The following is a 17,467-nucleotide window of genomic DNA, read 5'->3' as shown; positions in this document are numbered from 1 at the left end:
TTGATCTCGTTCTTCATATTCTCTTATGGTTTGGGAAGAAAAGGACTGTTGTGGTGCCCTTTGATAGTAGCACCTCTCACTTTAGCCTGTGATGTTGCTTTTAAGTTTTTTCAATATGAAATATTGACGCTTCAACATATGCTGGAATTATAAAATGCTAGAATAGACTCTAACCTGCTACTTTATATCATGTAAGTATACTAATAATAAAGCCTTGTATTTGAATGTACTGTACTGAAAACCACAAATGAGATCTCTTTTAATATCTCAGTTGTTTCTTATAGATAGATGGATTGAGGCTTTGAATAAACTGAGAATTTCTCTTTAAAATTTTAAAGAATACTCCATTAATCTCACAAAAGTTTCAGAAGGGTCACATTATGCTCAGAATACATTAAATACTTAAATGAAACCCATCTGAAAACTGAATGAGCAAACTTCTAGCTATAAAATGTTCTATAAAGATAAAAGATAAAGATATTAACTGCAGGTTTTAATACAATATTTGCTATGTGAATAAGTTATCAGCATTAAAAAATATGTGCATGAGAGAGAGAGGGCAGAAACTTTGGGACTGCTTCCATTAGTATATTCCCAATACGGCAGCACAGCTTGAAAGCATTAGTGTAAAGGGGTCTTGTTTGTGGCAGCTGGGTGGAACCCTGCGTATGCGCCTTTACGAGGTGGGGAGCACATTTTTGGTGGAACCAGCACTGCCTGAGGGGTACAATGGAAAGAGAACTGTGTGACTCTTGGAAAAACACACAGCAAGGGTGTGTATGAGAGAAGGAGTGAGTGTGGCAAGATGTATTTCAATTAGACATAACATGATTGAAAGAGAATGTTTGCTTTAATGCCTGAAATCTGAAATATTGTTCCTAAGCAGCTATAAAAAATAGTGCAAAAAATAGTGAGCAAGATATAGGTGACAGTGGTTAGAAAAAAAAAAAAAAAAGAATAATAGCATTAATAAAATATTTGTAATCTTAATAAGAAAGGAGTGATTCATACTTAAAAAAAAAAAAAAAAAAAATATATATATATATACACACACACACACACACACACACGTATATATATTTTAATAAAACAATGGTTTTTATTGTCCCTGGACCCAATTGTGGAAACCCCTGGACCAGTCAACCATCCTGATCCATCCCTAGTCATATGTCTCTGGTTGTGTCTAGAACAGGATGTTCGGCAGACAGATCTGACAAACAAGCACGTCAGTCGCACACACTCATCTGTAAACTGAATATGAGATCACAAACTCACCAACCACCACACCAGCCATGCCAGCATGGGAGAGGAGAAGTTAATCCGACAATAATAGGTGAATTATGGGGCATTATTAAAGTTCATTGGCTCCAGAGGACTCCAGCAGCTGGGCAGAGCCATAGCCAAGATGTCCGGCCACCTGGCCCAAAAGCGTGGAAGAACCGCTCAAGATGTGCCACCACCGAGTGCACTTTCATTCTTCACACACCACAGTCCAACTTAGGGCGGCCCGGGCTCCGTACTTCACAAACAATTTCATCACTCACTCTCTGTTTCTCTATGCCTCGCCGTTGCGATGCTATTTTTTGCCCAAAACACTCTGACTCAGCCCGGCCAACTCCATTTTTCCAATTATCTCATATTTGCAAAGCCAATGAGATGTTTTGTTCGGAAAAGAAAGAGGGGGCGGGGGTTGGTTTTGGAGGAGTGGAGAAAAGCGGGGAGACGGAGGGGGAATGAGACAAGGAGAGCCAGGCCCACGGTGGACAACAAAAGGGCCAGTGTCCCAGCGCCAGCTTCAGGCGGGTGGGGAGGGCTCACAGGAAAGGCCCTGGCTCGGGCCTGGCCCAGCACGCAGCACCAGAACAGGCTCCACATTGACTGCTCTTGGCAGAAAGCAACACGCTGCAGCAGCTCCCAGTCGCCACAGAGGTCAGGATTGAATAACCAATTATACAAGCACCCAGCTAGTTTATCTAAGTTTGGACAGAAAGGATCGTCACACACTTTGAGTTCAGCGCTGTATATATGTCCAACACGAGACACGCACACACGGGAGTCCAGCTGCGCTTAGATCTTTCTGAGGAGTGAATACAAACACCCACAGATGGGTTTCAGTCGCGAAACTAGTAATTAATTACTGCCTTTGTGGCTAAAACACTGTAATCAATTAATGCAGTGCAGATCAGTAGTCATTTAGGGTGTCATGCTTAAAAAAAAGTTCATGAGATTTTAAAAAACGAATGGCAGAAGTTCGGTTCAGAAACAAACATGCTTTGCAAACTCTGCTCCTGAATTCCCCTGTCAAATGAAAAGATGATTATAATCACCCTTGATGATCAATTTATGTACGGCTGTTATTTGCCCAGAGACCGTGTTGAAAATTCTTTCTAAAGGACGTTCAAACATCGGCGGTCGCTCGTGTTTTCTCCCGGCACAGCAGACACTGCGAGACTGTGAGTTTAGAAACGCACTGAGCAAGAGAAAAAAAAAAAACATCGGACCAAATCTCTCATCAAAAGCCGCCATTCAAGCTAAAAGTCCCAATTATGTGTGCTGATGGAGGAAAAGGCAACGCTTAGCAACACTCTGTACAAACATTCACTCACTCACTCACTCACACACACACACACACACACAGAATGTCTTCTTTCTTCTTTTCGCTCAAAAAACGTTCCTGCCTCAGAGAGGTGACACAAGCAGAAAGAAAAAAAGAGAAACATGGAGGGACAGAGTGCGATGGAGTGAGATAAGGTGAGATTCTGTGCGAAGTCGTAACGTGTAAAGCGTGTGGAGTCAGCGGAAAGAGCAAAGCTGAAGCTAAAGGTCAGGATGTTAAACACCCTTTACATTCAAAGCAGTCACCAGGGCAACAGGGACAATTTTCTAATACAAAATATAAAAAGAAAAACACCTTGGCTGGAAAAATACCCTGTTTGTTCTCCATCTGTACTGGTTTTTGTTTTGGAAATTTTGACATCATGGGTAAACAGAACTATATATAGATAGTCCTCTTTTGAATTGGTCACAATCAAAACATCAGACCATATTAAATTATTGTAAATTTTAAATCATTTCCAAAACCATTTGTACAGTACATAAACTGATGTACTGAATGAACAATTTACAGAAATTTGTCATTGAATGTTTTATTGAATTTAATAGAATGTTTGTGAAAAGCCTAAGTGTGAACCACATTTACAGTGTGATACAAACGAAGTCCCACGAGTGCTGCAAAGTGTGCTCTTCAGCTCTAGTCCTCACTTAGATGACGATAAATCAATTTTCCATAAATTAATAGAAAATAATTCCCAACTAAAGTTGCAGGGTGAGATTTACAAATTGAAAAAGTCGTTTATCTCTGACGGAATTGTGCCCTTCACATATCTGCAATCCTTCTCTGACAGATGGTGTTGTGGGTGCTTATGTCCAATTTGATTTGAACCAAAACTCCCGCCAAATTTATTCTGGCACCTCTCGCGCGGTGCCAAATTTACACTGCCAGATTGAAATAACTGCGTGGAGGGCATGACATTGTGAAGAAGAATGTGAGCAAAACCATCACGACGTGTGAGAAAGTCTGAGAAAATTAAGACGTTCTCTGAGGACGTCCAAGACTTCAAATCTGGCTGCCGTACATCTGAGTATCAGCCACACTACTGATACACACACACACACACACAAGCACGCACAGATATATGCCATTGAACATACATGTAGAAATTAATTAACATGCACACATACAGTGATAAAATAAGCCTTTTTATATTCCATATGCGGCAAGCCTGACTGTTGTTTGCTTTTAAATAGCCAGCTAAGTGAATTAGTCTGAACAAGATAACATCTCAAAACACCTAAAAGCAAAAAGAAAAGAATTACATGTGATGTTTGCAGACACTTTGGTCTGAAATATTGTATGCAACTGTGGAATTATTCTTTAAATGTATGCTAATTTAAGCAGGTAGTTCACATTTTTTTCCACTTTCAGTTTACAGGAAAAATATCTTGTGTTCAAATGAAGAAAGACAAAGTAATACATGATTGAAATAACATGAAGGTACTATTCCATTATTAGTGGATAATCTACTAAATTTCTTGTGCTGCGGTGTCAGAAGAAAGGGTTAAGCTGGGCTCAGGGCTCCCCTCTCCTCCAAGCACACGCATTTCTCTTGTCAAAGGCATCCTGTTAAAGTAGGCCAGGGCATATTTGTGCTTCCTCCGTGTGCTCTATAATGGAAAATGACACTTTCAATCTGTCTCGTGGCAATAACCCCTCTTCAGCGCGTCTCGCACGCAGCCCAGTCAGCAGAGAGCTGTCATAGCCCCGGGGCCCTGCCGCCACCCGCTTTCATTACATCACTTTAAAATGACAACAAAAGAATACAACGTGTTCGTCCGAGTCTCTGATGCATTAACTGCGGGACAGCAGGAGAAAAAAAAAGGCTTTGGACTGAGGCAACAGACACACATACGGTTGCAAACACTTGCTCTCGCAAAGTCGACATCACACGGACTGAAACGTATTGACGCACGGTTGAAAATAAATAAATAACAAAATAAATGTATAAAATTTGTCAAAGCGCACGGCAGAGGCAGCGGTGTCTGTTAAAATCACAATTGCTGTATGTCACATTGAAGTGTACTGTGGCTTTCAGAAAGCAGCTGTCACAGGCCTGTCATACACAGCAGACTATGCTGACATGATAATGCTGCTTTGCATTTTGGAGGCAAATAAACACACACACACACACACACACACACAAGGCAGACCCACTCAAAAGTCTACATTTTAACCTCTTGTCATAACAAACTGCCCCTGGCAGATGAAAACAGTTATTACCCATATTGCAATTCACTTCCTCTGTCTTCACATTGTTTTTCCATTTCTGAATTTGTGAAGTATTCACAAACAGCCTTTTTTTCTGATGAGGCACGGACACATACTTATCAATAAGCAAAAAGGCTTGGAAAAATGGATCTGACTTATGCAAACAGGAAGTAGGGAATCTAAGGGCATGTTTTCCCCCAACACACTCCGGATTTACACTGGATTTAATCGTTGCTGTTGTCTCTGTGTGCCTGGGGCGGTTAAAATGCTCTCGCTGTAAGAATGGCCAGCATTGTGTGGGCTCCATTGCTCCCAGATACTGGTAGCCATGTGAGAGCCATTAGGTGATTGTTAACAGCTCCTAAGAATCTGCCCATGCCCAGCCAAAGCCAGTCAGACCCCTGCACATCCCTCAACTCGATTCCTTCATCTGTAGGACAGGAAGAGGGGAGGTGGACAGGGTGGGGGATGGCGATAAATTCACATGCTTTCAAGTTAAAACTTTGATTGCTTGATAAGGTTGGTCATGGGAATAATGTCCCACTTATAAGCTATATTTCCACTGGTTAGTCACCAGCTGGGGTACGGGACAGCACAAAGCGGTCTGTTTCATCTTAATTCATTTATTTAAACACATACAGTGCCGGACTGTACTGTACACTCGTAATAATGTTAACATATTAAACGCACTGGAACGCGGCACTTTAGAGGTCCTCAAATATAGTTACAAATATGCACACTATCTCATCTGTTAGAAGAACCAAAAATGTACCCAGTAACGTATTTTAATGCAGAAATTCCCAACCAGGGGGTACTGGGATATTTTTCTGTGTTAAACATATATATGTAAAATTTTGTAGAATAATTAAAAGCATTAGCTTTTGAAATAATGAAAATAATTAACTATTACAGTTGAAATACTTTTAGTCAGCAATGATGCATTAAATTGATAAAAAATGACTAAATAAAATTTAAAAAGCATCATGGTTTACACAAAAGTATTAACCAGCACAACTATTTTCAACAATGATAATTATAATAAATGTGTCTTGAGCACCAAATCAGCATTTTAAAATGATTTTTGAAGGATAGTGTAACAATGAAGATTGAAGTAATGGCTGCTGAAAATTTAGCTTTGGCATCACAGGAACAGATTACATTTAAAATATATATTAAGATGGAAAAAATGTAAATATATATATATATATATATATATATATATATATATATATATATATATATATATATATATATATATATATATATAAAAATAAAGTAATAATAATAATAAAAAATTGTGAAATGCCTTGGTGAGCATTTAAAAAGAGACTTAGTGTATATGTATTTAACTTGTATCCACAGTAATATATTTTTCGTATTCCAAAATAACCATTAGAAAACAGATAGTGTATTCCTCAAACTGTTTGAGACCGTTTCTTTAGTTTGAGAGGAATATTACCGATTGCTAAATATTCAGTATAATACAAATTACAAAAGCAACAGTCATGGAAATGCTTGAGCATTACTGATGGGCCCGTCGGGAGACACAAGACAAAAAAGGTTGAGAAAGTCTACTGTAATGCACAAAAAGAACTATGGAGAGGTTTATCTGTGCAGAAACAACAGAGTGGGGACTAAATCCACGGCCTCCCTCTGTTCTCTTGCCGCTGTGTGCACACTGAGGTCCAAAGTCCCCAAAACGTCACAAGCCTGTAAGCAAATATACCAAACACATGACAAACTATACATTCTATTGTGCAAGAGCGCTTATTTGTGCTCTCTGTTCCATCTATCTCTTTCTCTCTCAAAGGTGAGAACAGCCTTCTGAGGAGATTAGCACGTGGCCCGGCCCTCTGAAAGAGAATTCATCACTTAAAAACACTGAAAACCTGACACACTTAGGTTGGAGCGCTGGCCCTAAATGAAGCTAATGAATCCTACATTTCCTCATACACCTGAATTTTTTTTTTTTTTTTGTGAAACAAATGTATTCCCTCTCGAATACATGTAATGCTTGAAAAAGAGAAGGCAGGGCAAAACTAAACAGCCCAAGTTTCAGAACACTCTCTCGATCAACCATTTATCATGCACCAGTAATTAACCCACTGCGTTTTTCTGTGCTCTTGGCATTAAAAAGAAGTAAACAGATATTTAAATGTGTGAGAAATATTTGCCAGAATGTGTAACCTGTATCTAACTGAGGGGTATGTGAATCCGGATGAAAGAAAAGGAGGTTGAAAAAGATCCAAACAAACAACGGGAACAACACTCTCTGAAACACAGCACCTCTGAGAAAAAGGAGGGCGAGAAGACGAGAAGAGGTGAAGATGGGCATAGTAAAAGGAGCATTAGCATTCAGATGACAATAATTATATAGATTTGTAAATTTGCATATATAAATTTAAATGTGTGCACACGGGTGCAAATCAGCAATACTATGTGAAATAATTAAGGTCATGTGATGTACAGATCACATGTAATAATGCACACTATGAGGGTTTATGGCTAGATAATAACCTCTGTAGGCTATACAACCTGTGTTACAAAGCTCAATGTGAACAATGCTTCCAAAGCATAAATCAGTTCTATTATAAACATATATTGAACTTTAACATTCAATTTCATTTTACCTTTAACTATACTGATGTTCAGAGGTGTTTCCTTTGTGCGTATATGTCTGGCTATGTACGTGCGTGCGCAGAATGCTTTGTGGCCGTGACAATGGGCCAGGGAACAGACGGTGAGAGTGTGTGTATGTCATCGGCGACTGCCGTAGACTGGCGGAGTGTGTCAGATCCAGCCTAAAATGACTAGCAGCTGGGGGTGACAGTTGTTTTAACAGCTGAGCTGACAGGATTAATTCAAATGCACTGAAATCAAAAAGTGGAGAACACCTGTTCAGTCTTCCAGCGGTCCCCACGTCCAGGCAGGGGATCAGGCTCGGGCGTACAGCCAGGCTAGAGCTCGCTCTCCCAGAGAAGTGAGCTGGGTGCTCCGCCACCATGGGATAGGAGAAGGGGTGGAGGGAGGGATCAAAAAAAAAAAAAAAAAATACAGTGGCGGAATAGGAAGGAGTCCAAAAGCAAAGCAAGGCAGAAAGAGAGACACACATGAAGGGAAAGAGGGAGGATTGGGATCCGCCTTGCTTGTTTCTGAACATCTGGCTTAAATAAAGGGCCTATTTTCTGGCAGGCCGAAGGGTGCTGACCTAGGGCTGCTCAGCGGAGACAGATTGCTTCGTTTCAAAGTGTGCTGCCTGACCGCAGGACTGCCGGGGTTAATTCTGAGCTTCTCCCTCGTGTTCAAAGACCCCCTACCTGAGCGTCATTCACTCACTGGTGTCCACTACCGACCTCAGTCCTATGCGCTCAAAACCAGGAAGAGGAGGGCTGTATGGGGTGTGTAGTACGTGATGGAGAGTCAATAATTGAGTGCATGCTGTGTTTACAATCCCCAGGGGAAAGCCTTAGTTGGTCCTCACATTAAATTTGACATGAAATGGAAATTCACTTATTTTCTAAATTCATATTTTTGGTCTTTTTGTGAACAATTCATCTGTGCATTTGCATTCAAATCAATTTAATCTGCTTAAACCCCACTTCTTACAGTCAACTGCAAACTAACATTCAGATCTGCCTCCATTCAATCAACAACTGACGAATAGAACCAAGTCCCCACCCTATGTTTTTTGTCCATCACAATACAGACAAAAAGATCTGTGACTTCAAGGCCTGAAACAGTCTACTCAAGCATGTGAATGCAAATGGTTCTGGCAGTTGAAATGTATTGCAATTTATATAATGCAAGTTCATTCTTAGCATCATCACAAGGGGCACAATAGCAAACATTTGCAAGGGAAACTACTATCAGGCACAGCAATAGAATAGAATTTTACTTAGAAAATATTAGTCAAACTGTATAACTAGCTACCTGGATATAACGCATGATATTTTTTTCAAACCACTTAAGCTTTACTGTTTCCATTCATGATATTTCTGAAGTCTGAACTTTTCTTAATAGTTTTCTACATAATTGAGTTGACCAAAAAAAATGAGCATTGTAAGTGTACACTTGCAGTGCGTTAGCCAATAAAGTCTGCATATTTGTTTCTGGCATAAATTCAAACTTCAACCGCAAAATGTCCAGACAGACTGACTTCTGTGTGTTTACCTTTGCCGAAGACTTTTGTGTGAGTGTGTGTGCGCCGCACATGTTGCGTGTGGGTGAGCGAGTGTGTACGCGGCCCCTGACATTTGGCCTGTGCACATCCACTGTTTGTTCTAATCTACTCCAACCCAAGCAAATACACCTAAATCTGCTTTGTAATTTACTTTACATATCCCTTTTTAACCCTGCTGAGGCTCAAGCGATGTGTGTTAGAAAAGGAGAGAATGGATTTAGATTTAGATTTACAAGGGCGTGTAATGGATATGAAGAAGAGATTTGCGAGTTGATGCTAGCCATGTGAAACGCCACATCAAAATAACCAAAACCACTGACCCGCAATTACCCACAATGCAACAGCACGCCAAAACCGAGTGGTTCAACCATACGCATATGCCTGCTATTGCCATATTTCCTCTTGCCTCGATTCCCTTTACAGAAATCACACACAGTGTTTCAAAAAGTCACCAGTGCGATTGAGGGGGGAAAAAAGCGCTGTGATGGACTCTCACGCGTAGGAGATTCAGAAAGCTCTCTATCCACTAAAGCATGATCAAAGAGAGGGGAGAGTGATATTTTATAGAACTCGCTCAGTTTTTAAAGTTGAGATGAATATTCATGGGATATTGTATTCCATTATTTAGCATTAGCTTCAAAAATGCCAACACACACAAAATAAAATTAGCATGTTAATAGATATGGGTGTGCTCTGCAAATTAGCATAAGAATCACGCAACTGCTCAACGTCTGAGAGCTTCATAGGTTTAACAACTAAACAAACGGTGAAGAACTCACTTTATTTGCCTCAACTGATTATTTTTTCAGAGGGCTGCCTCTAAGTAGCAATTGTGTGTGCGTTAGCATACACAGAAGTTCTTAGACGTCTCACGAAATCAGTCATCATCTACACGTCTCCATAAGTAATATTCATATTATGCAATTCACAGGCACATCATTAAATCTAGCCAGGCAAACAGAGCTGCTAATATATGGATTCCTCATGTTCAGACTCTGCATTCAACCATCACGGCTCAGGAGCATTTCCAATTCATGCACGTCAATGACGGCTGTGTGCAACTGTCCAAGTCTTGAGCCACAATGGTGTGGCTATGGAACAGTCAGCTCTATAATGGCCCTGCTATGGAGCCACAGTCTAATTCATGAACCTCCGGCTTTTGTGCCTTTCTTAATGCCACACCAGGAGGTCAATAACAAAACTTTAGACACACAATCACAATCGCACACACACAAGTAATGCACAAAGACGTCCATCTCCAAGTCTCTAATCCGAAGCCCACACTTAAAGTAAAAGAGACCACAGCGCTGTTATGCCAAAAGCTCTAAATGTGTGTGTGTGTGTGTGTCCTCAGACAGCTTTTCCCATCCAGTAAGCGGCATTCAGCTCTAATATCACCCATCCAGTGAGAAGGCTCATCCCTATTGATTGTCTTGTGCAAGGCAGCAGAAGAATACAAACTGAAAGGCAGACCCAAACAATTCAATACAACTGACTTGAATGTGCCTTTCATATGCTGGAACAATGGCACGCTCACAATAGGGCCCCGTTAACTCTCATGTCTTCAGCTGTTTTGCCAACCTCAAAGGAAAGTACACTGACTTGGATTCAGCCGGAGACAAATAAACAGGCATGCAATCGTCTACTCGGAAAAAAGGAGGCATCTTGTGCTTTTCCCAGTAAAGACTGACGGAGCTACTGAGAAAAATCTCTATAGCGTGATAATGGCTGCGAGTTAGAATAGCTGGTGTTTTGTTGTGCTAGATTCGGTAAAGAGAGTTAGAAGCGAAACTTCATTCAAAAGGCGTCTGTTTGTCTATCAGGTTGGATTGCATCATTTTTCTTTTTTTTTTTAAACAGAACTGTCCAGAGGAACTTTTTAGTAAAAGCTCAGGAGACTTATTAACATCAGCTCTGACTCAGATATTTCACCTAAAAATCTTTAGCAGTCATAAAAATATGAGACAATCACTGACATACAGTACAGTAAGAATACAGCGGTGTAAAGTAAATGTAAATAGCACTGCGAAAATAATTCTGTTTTGGCAGAATTTGATGAGAAATTTGAGGCCATTATGAAATCTTACTTTATGGCAAATCTGAGCATAGTTTGAGAGAACACTCAGTTGAGATATCATTTGTAATGATACATTCTTATAGTTAGGTTTAAAGTCTTGCTGTCACAATTTTGCACTTTTCAGGCACTAATTTTAAGAAAAATAGAGCAAAAGAAAGAAATGAGAGGAAAACAACTTTCTTTCATAGATTTATACTGATTTATTAGCTACTACATTTTTCTCCAGGTTACACCTCTGACAACAATATCTCTTTCTTAACCTCTATGGATCCATATTTTGTTTCGTGTTGCTCTCCATTCTCTCTTCTTCTGTCCTCGGTCTCTAACTAAACCCTTGTTTTTCAGAGCGCGAGGGAAAGATAATGACAAACAACTCCAGTGAAAAGCTTCCTCCTAATGTTAATTTATACATCTAACTAATTACTACCAAATGCTGGAAATTGCATATGGAAGTTGTTCTCTCTCCCACGCTCTGCCTCTTCGCTCACAGACGCTCTCAGCACTCGTAGCATGCCCTCCTCGCACTCTATGTGCCTGAATTTGTCTCTGTACAGCTGCATATAGAAGTCCTATGGTAGTTGTTCTTGTTCGATCTGTTTGTTCTTACTTGATATAGCATCCTAAAAAACTGCTGAAGAACCTAACTGTGCATAACTGTGTTTGTGTGTGCAAGCACATATGTGTATTTTGGGTCAGTTATATTATGTGTGTGTGTGTGAAAGCACTCAGCAGCAGCAGTCGTATAGCGGATTAGCAGACCCCGGGGAGATCTAGACAGAGATCCACTGCTGAACTGCTTCAGAGCTCTTCTACCCCTTTCGTCTTCATGGAAGAGTGTATCCGCCCTTCTTATTCTCTCTCATTGAGGGGTATGGATGCGTGAGCCCTCGGCTAACAATGACAGGGCCTAAGTGCTGTCTTATAAAATGCCCCAGTGCCTCCGAACACCCCCCTCGCGCACGTCTTACAAAAGACGTACGCTCTCTGTGTGACTGTGTGTGCGGTGCAGCTTTGCTCTGATCTTAAAACACCATTCGACGTGCCCTACAGTTCAGTGTCATACTATAAAACAGTGCAGACGCACAACTTACGGCCCACTGCGCATTAAAAGCCACCTCCAGTCTGACCCCAGACCGGCAGAGGCAGCGTGAGATAATAGAGGCATCCGGGCGGCAGCTGACCCCAGGACGGGCTTTGAAGCCGGAGCATCCCACAGAGAGAGAAGCGAGGAGAAGGACTCAATTAGTCAAGTCTAAATTGAACCATCAATCTCGGCTCACTCCATGGCCATCCGGTGCGAGGGGGCCAACACTCGTAAACAAGACCACGCTGCGTGGCATCTAACAGCATCTGAGGTGGAGAACTTTATAGGCAACTTTAGGGGAAAAAAATATGAGAGCAGGGTCCAAAATTAACATTTGTCACATATATGCAGAATATTCTGAGCATTAAGCCTCCAAAATTCCATCTATCTATCTAATACGAAATAGCTAAGTTCTAAGTAAAATAAAAAACAAACTATATATAATGGTATAATAGATAATTATATCAAATACATATATAAATAAATAAATATATATATATATATATATATATATAAATAAATTCTTATTTTTAGTTTTTTTTTTACATAGTTATTTTACATTGTTTTTAATTTTATTTGTAATTTTTTATTATAGTAGAGATGGATAGATAAATATTGGGTAATAAAAAAATTAAGAAAATTTTATAGTTGGAAATATAATTTCATTACCACACACACACACACACACACACACACACACACACACACGTGTATACACACACATACACAAATACATACAGCAACATGCAAAAGTTTAACAGTCTATAAATAATTTTTACAACTGGAAATATTTCTTAATTTCCCCATCATTGGCTGGTATAGCAAAAATAACTTTATGGACTCTGGATGAGAGTTAGTGATGAGAGGAGTGATCTGTTTTGTGTGTAAAAGCACACAGGGTGGGGAGACTTGAAGAGAGGCACAAGAAGGTGAATGAGACCATTGTCTGTAAAGGGCTGTGTGACGTATGCTCAGCTTGAGAGCTCTGTGTGTGTGTGTGTGTGTGTGCGCGTGTGTGTGTGTGAAAGGTTCAGTGCTCAGGGAACCAAAGCTTGGCCCTGACCATGAATCAAGCTCAGCCCAGTGCCAAGGCTGACAAACACATACACTCGCACACACACACACACACACACACACACACACACACACGTGGACACTCAGGAGACCCTGAACATCTGTGCCCCACATAACACAGACTGCCAAGCACTAGTGAGGACTACATCTCCTCCACAGAGAGCCGGGGGGAGGAGGAGGAGCGCGATCATACCATCAAAGAAGAAGGCTTCTCAAAGATTTGGAGTAGTTCATGATGAGGATGAAGTTCATTTGCAGTATAGCTGTCTGATTGCGGTCAATCTTTAAGAGTGCGTTTGTGTGTGGATGGATGACACAGGAAGTGCTCTCTCTCTGTGTGTGTGTGTGTGCATGTGTGTGTGTGTGTGTGTGTGTGTGTGTGTGTTTGCTGTCCAGACTCCTGAGAGAGACACTCTGCTCCCTCTGAACCCCTGACAGCCCTCCTGCCCTCTTTCCATTACTAAAGCTAATAACACACACACACACTCCAGCACGCTGCTGCCTGACACAACACACACACGCTGCAGGAAGCTGTTCTTGCTGCACTTCTGAAATATATTGCTACACACATACAGAGAAATGAGTAGAAGAGGCATGAAATGAAAAAAGACGACTAAATGATAGACAGATATATGGGTCAGCTGCACAATATTTGACCATTTTGAGCCAATAACTGTCTGAGCATTGTCAAATGATAAATACACATGGCCTATTGTAATTTTTTTTGGTATATTTAGCATAAACATTGTGAAAAGCAACAACAAAAAGAGAATAGAAGAGAAAGAGAAACACCTGAATAGTTAGAAGTCAATACAGCATTACATACATAAATAAATAAATGGAAAACAAATATACATATATCAAATATATATATAACTGAAAACAGGAAAAGCTACATTTAGATACATTTGAAAAAGGAGATGGAAACATCTAATGAAGATGTTTAAGTTACAAAAGAGTGCTGAATATTTTCTTTTTTTAATTAAATATTTTATAAATAAGTAATTGAAATTAAATAATTACTATTAAATTAAATAGTAAAATAAACATTTATTAATTTGCCAAATTGAATTAATCTTGTGCGCCATTTATTATCTATAATGGCACAATGATCGTAAATTATAGATTAATATTTCTGATTGTAGTTGTCAAATATTATATAATGCCACCCTACTGTCTAGATATTGGTATTAACCATTCATTTCAGTCGACCAACTGTTTTCCCACCTGCAGCAATGCAAAAATGTGTTTGTGCAGTAACAGGTACATACAGAAACTGTGTCTAGATGTGCTGTATCATTGAGGCCGGTCATAAAGGCCAAATGCTCTGCTCTTGGTCAAACACGCACACACACATTCTTGCCTGACCCAGTACAAGTTTGGCTGGTATCTGGTCGTAACAAACGACTCAGCTCGGGCTGTTTATCTGAGGGGAAGTGGAGCAGCGAGGGGGACAGGTGAGCAAACGGCTCGCTAACACGCTGACTAACACACTCCCGATTTCACACGGGCAGTGAGACGCATACGGCCCCCTCTTGCTTTTCTCTTACTGTTTTCTGACCCATTTCCTTTCCTCCCGCCTTTCTACTTTCCCTTCATAAGCCAGAGCTACGTTTGCAGTGTACGAGCGACTTTCGATGAATGTGCGTGTACATGCGAGTGTGTGATTGATCCGGCTAGAAGCAGCGTGTGAAAAAGAGAGGGAGGGCGGGAAGAGAGACAGAGAGAAAGGGAACGGTAATAATACGGCCCTTTCATAATGATTAAAGCATTCATTAATTTTTCATCATAACCTGCCGTTTGCAGCTAATGGTCTTTGTGAGGTACACAAGCAAACAATGGACAGGCGAGTTGAAAAGGGATTTTTATCAGGCTATGAGAGCCCTGGCTCAATGCACTGCCCACCTCCCCCTCTTCATTTCTCTCTTTTCTCTTTTCTTTTCTGCTTCTTTTTCTCTGTGTCTGTGCTTCTTGAGGGACCGGGGCTTCTTTTGTTTGCACATTTTATTTGAACAGAAAGTAGAGAGATAATGTGCTACTGTAGTCTTCTGCTAATGGACTCTTTTGCTTGCTTGCTTGCTTGTTCTCAAGAGTTCTATAAGTATCTTATACATGTCGTCTTATATTTTTCCTGGCTTCCTGTATACGACAGCTGTTGAATTTCACAGCCAGACTCTTGGTTTGACCTTGTGGCTTTCTCCAATGTAACTATTTTCTCTGACGTAACTATTAAAATCAAATGTAAATGAAGCAAATTCCTGCTTGGTTTCATAGAATAGGAGGATATTCACACAAATGAGCAGAATCAGTGCCAGAAAAACTCCAACGCCTGTCATTTACAAAGTTACACATCCTTGGCTAGCAGATCAGAGCTAAAAAAGCATAAAGTAAAATAAAATAAAAATTCTCCAGATCAGCAGTATCTTCAGGCAACTCTAAATATGCTCCTAAACAAGTTGGTTAACAGTTACACAACGAAAATAAGCACATATGGGAGCAAAATCGACAAACTAACAGGCAGTTTGGGACAATATTGCCTTCAAGAAAACTGATTCTTCATGTTTAGGGCTTCACAGGGTGAAGCAGCGATCACACTAGATAAAACAGCAGACCTCCAGCTTTGATGTTTGTGTGTTTTCTCAGCCAAGACATTAAGAGTAATTTTTTAATTCTTTACAGAATTCTTTTACAGAAGTCTTTGTGAAATGTGAATTTGCTTAACTTTAGTATGCGCAGCAAAATGTTGTTTCATGAGCATGAATGGAAGTCAGTGGCACAAAATCTAGTGTGACCTCACCCTAGGACAAAGCATGGAGTAATGCAACAGTTGTAAAACACCTCCACACACACACACACACGTGCATACAAAAAACAGAGCACGCTAAACCCTGCTGTATATAAATACTACAGTGAATGCTAGCTTTGTTTGTCTGCATTCTTCACATGCTTGACAGCAGGTTCACCTTTAGTGTGCACTGCAAGAAAACAATACATGCACATATCTATCTATCTATCTGTGTATATTCATCCATCCATCCATCCATCCATCGTCAGTATGTTCACATGTGTATTTGCACACACATTGGCTAATTCACATAGGGAGCAGGTTCTGATTATTCATGAGGAACTGGCCTCTAATTACAAAGCGAGTGTGGTGTGATGTAAGAGACAGAGAGAGAGATCCTGTGGAAGGAGCTGAGAGCCGTTCTCTCAGTAATCAGTCTGAAATGAATATGCAAAGTGTGGCACACAATGGCTCCGAACAGCTGATCCCTGCCTGCTTAAACAAAGGCCTGACTTTATCAACAGCTCTCATTAAGCAGAATTTGTTAGTCAGGAATGATGGGAGACAGATAGACGGAAGAAAGAATGAGTGTGTGCGAGTGAGTCAGGGAGAGAAAGACAGACAGACAGAATGGGAGATGCTCTCCATGAAATCCTTCACACTTTCAGCCAGTTTCACATTGTAATTTCATCACAATAAGACACATGCGTGTGCCAATGTCTTCTGAAAATCTAATACGGTGAACTTTTTCCACCGACAGGGTGCCAGTGCTGGTTTCGGAGCCGATGCCCAATCTGGACCTGTTCCATGTGCCGTTTCCACACAGAAAAACTGGTTCTGGCGGAAAAAAATTGGCTGCCCAATGGCTCCTAAAACCTGCTGGTCTCCAACTTTTCAGAACAACAGCAACTCAAAGCTAGATAGCTCCCACTATAATCAAAGAAACCTTCTAGACTGGAAAAAAAAAGAAGCCTGATGTGACAATACTAATCAGCTCACGCTAAAATAAAATGATTGTATTCACAAAAAATATAAAATGACTTTAATTTAATTTAAATATTTAACATTTAAATATTTAATTAAATAGATCGAAAACAAACAAACAAATTTTTACATAATTTTCTAATAAATATTTTTCCTTGCCATTAAAAGTAGCTTGTAATATCATAATAAATATATATTGACAATTCATTCAATGAGATCAGAAGTATTTATAAATCAATTGCTATGAATTTTAAAATAAATAAATAAATAATTCAATAAATACATGTTTACATAATTTTCTAGTGAATAAATAAATCAATATTTTTTCCATGCCATTAAAAGTAGCTTGTGACAGCATAATAAATATAAATTATATATATATTATTATATATGAATAATTAAATAAATGTTTACATAATTTTCTAATAAATAAATAAATATTTTTTCCATGCTATTAA

The 17,467-nt window shown here is 39.8% G+C and overlaps 1 protein-coding gene across 14 annotated transcripts in view; it reads right to left on the bottom strand.

Moving 5' to 3' along the window:
* sox5 (SRY-box transcription factor 5) overlaps positions 1-17,467 on the bottom strand; it is a 243,265-nt gene that overhangs the window by 39,611 nt on the left and 186,187 nt on the right. The window lies entirely within an intron of this gene.

Source organism: Onychostoma macrolepis, chromosome 04 (genome assembly GCF_012432095.1).
Source record: "Onychostoma macrolepis isolate SWU-2019 chromosome 04, ASM1243209v1, whole genome shotgun sequence".
Taxonomy (NCBI): Eukaryota; Metazoa; Chordata; class Actinopteri; order Cypriniformes; family Cyprinidae; genus Onychostoma; species Onychostoma macrolepis.
Note: the sequence above shows the minus strand (reverse complement) of the source record. Positions and strands in the feature narration are given on the sequence as shown.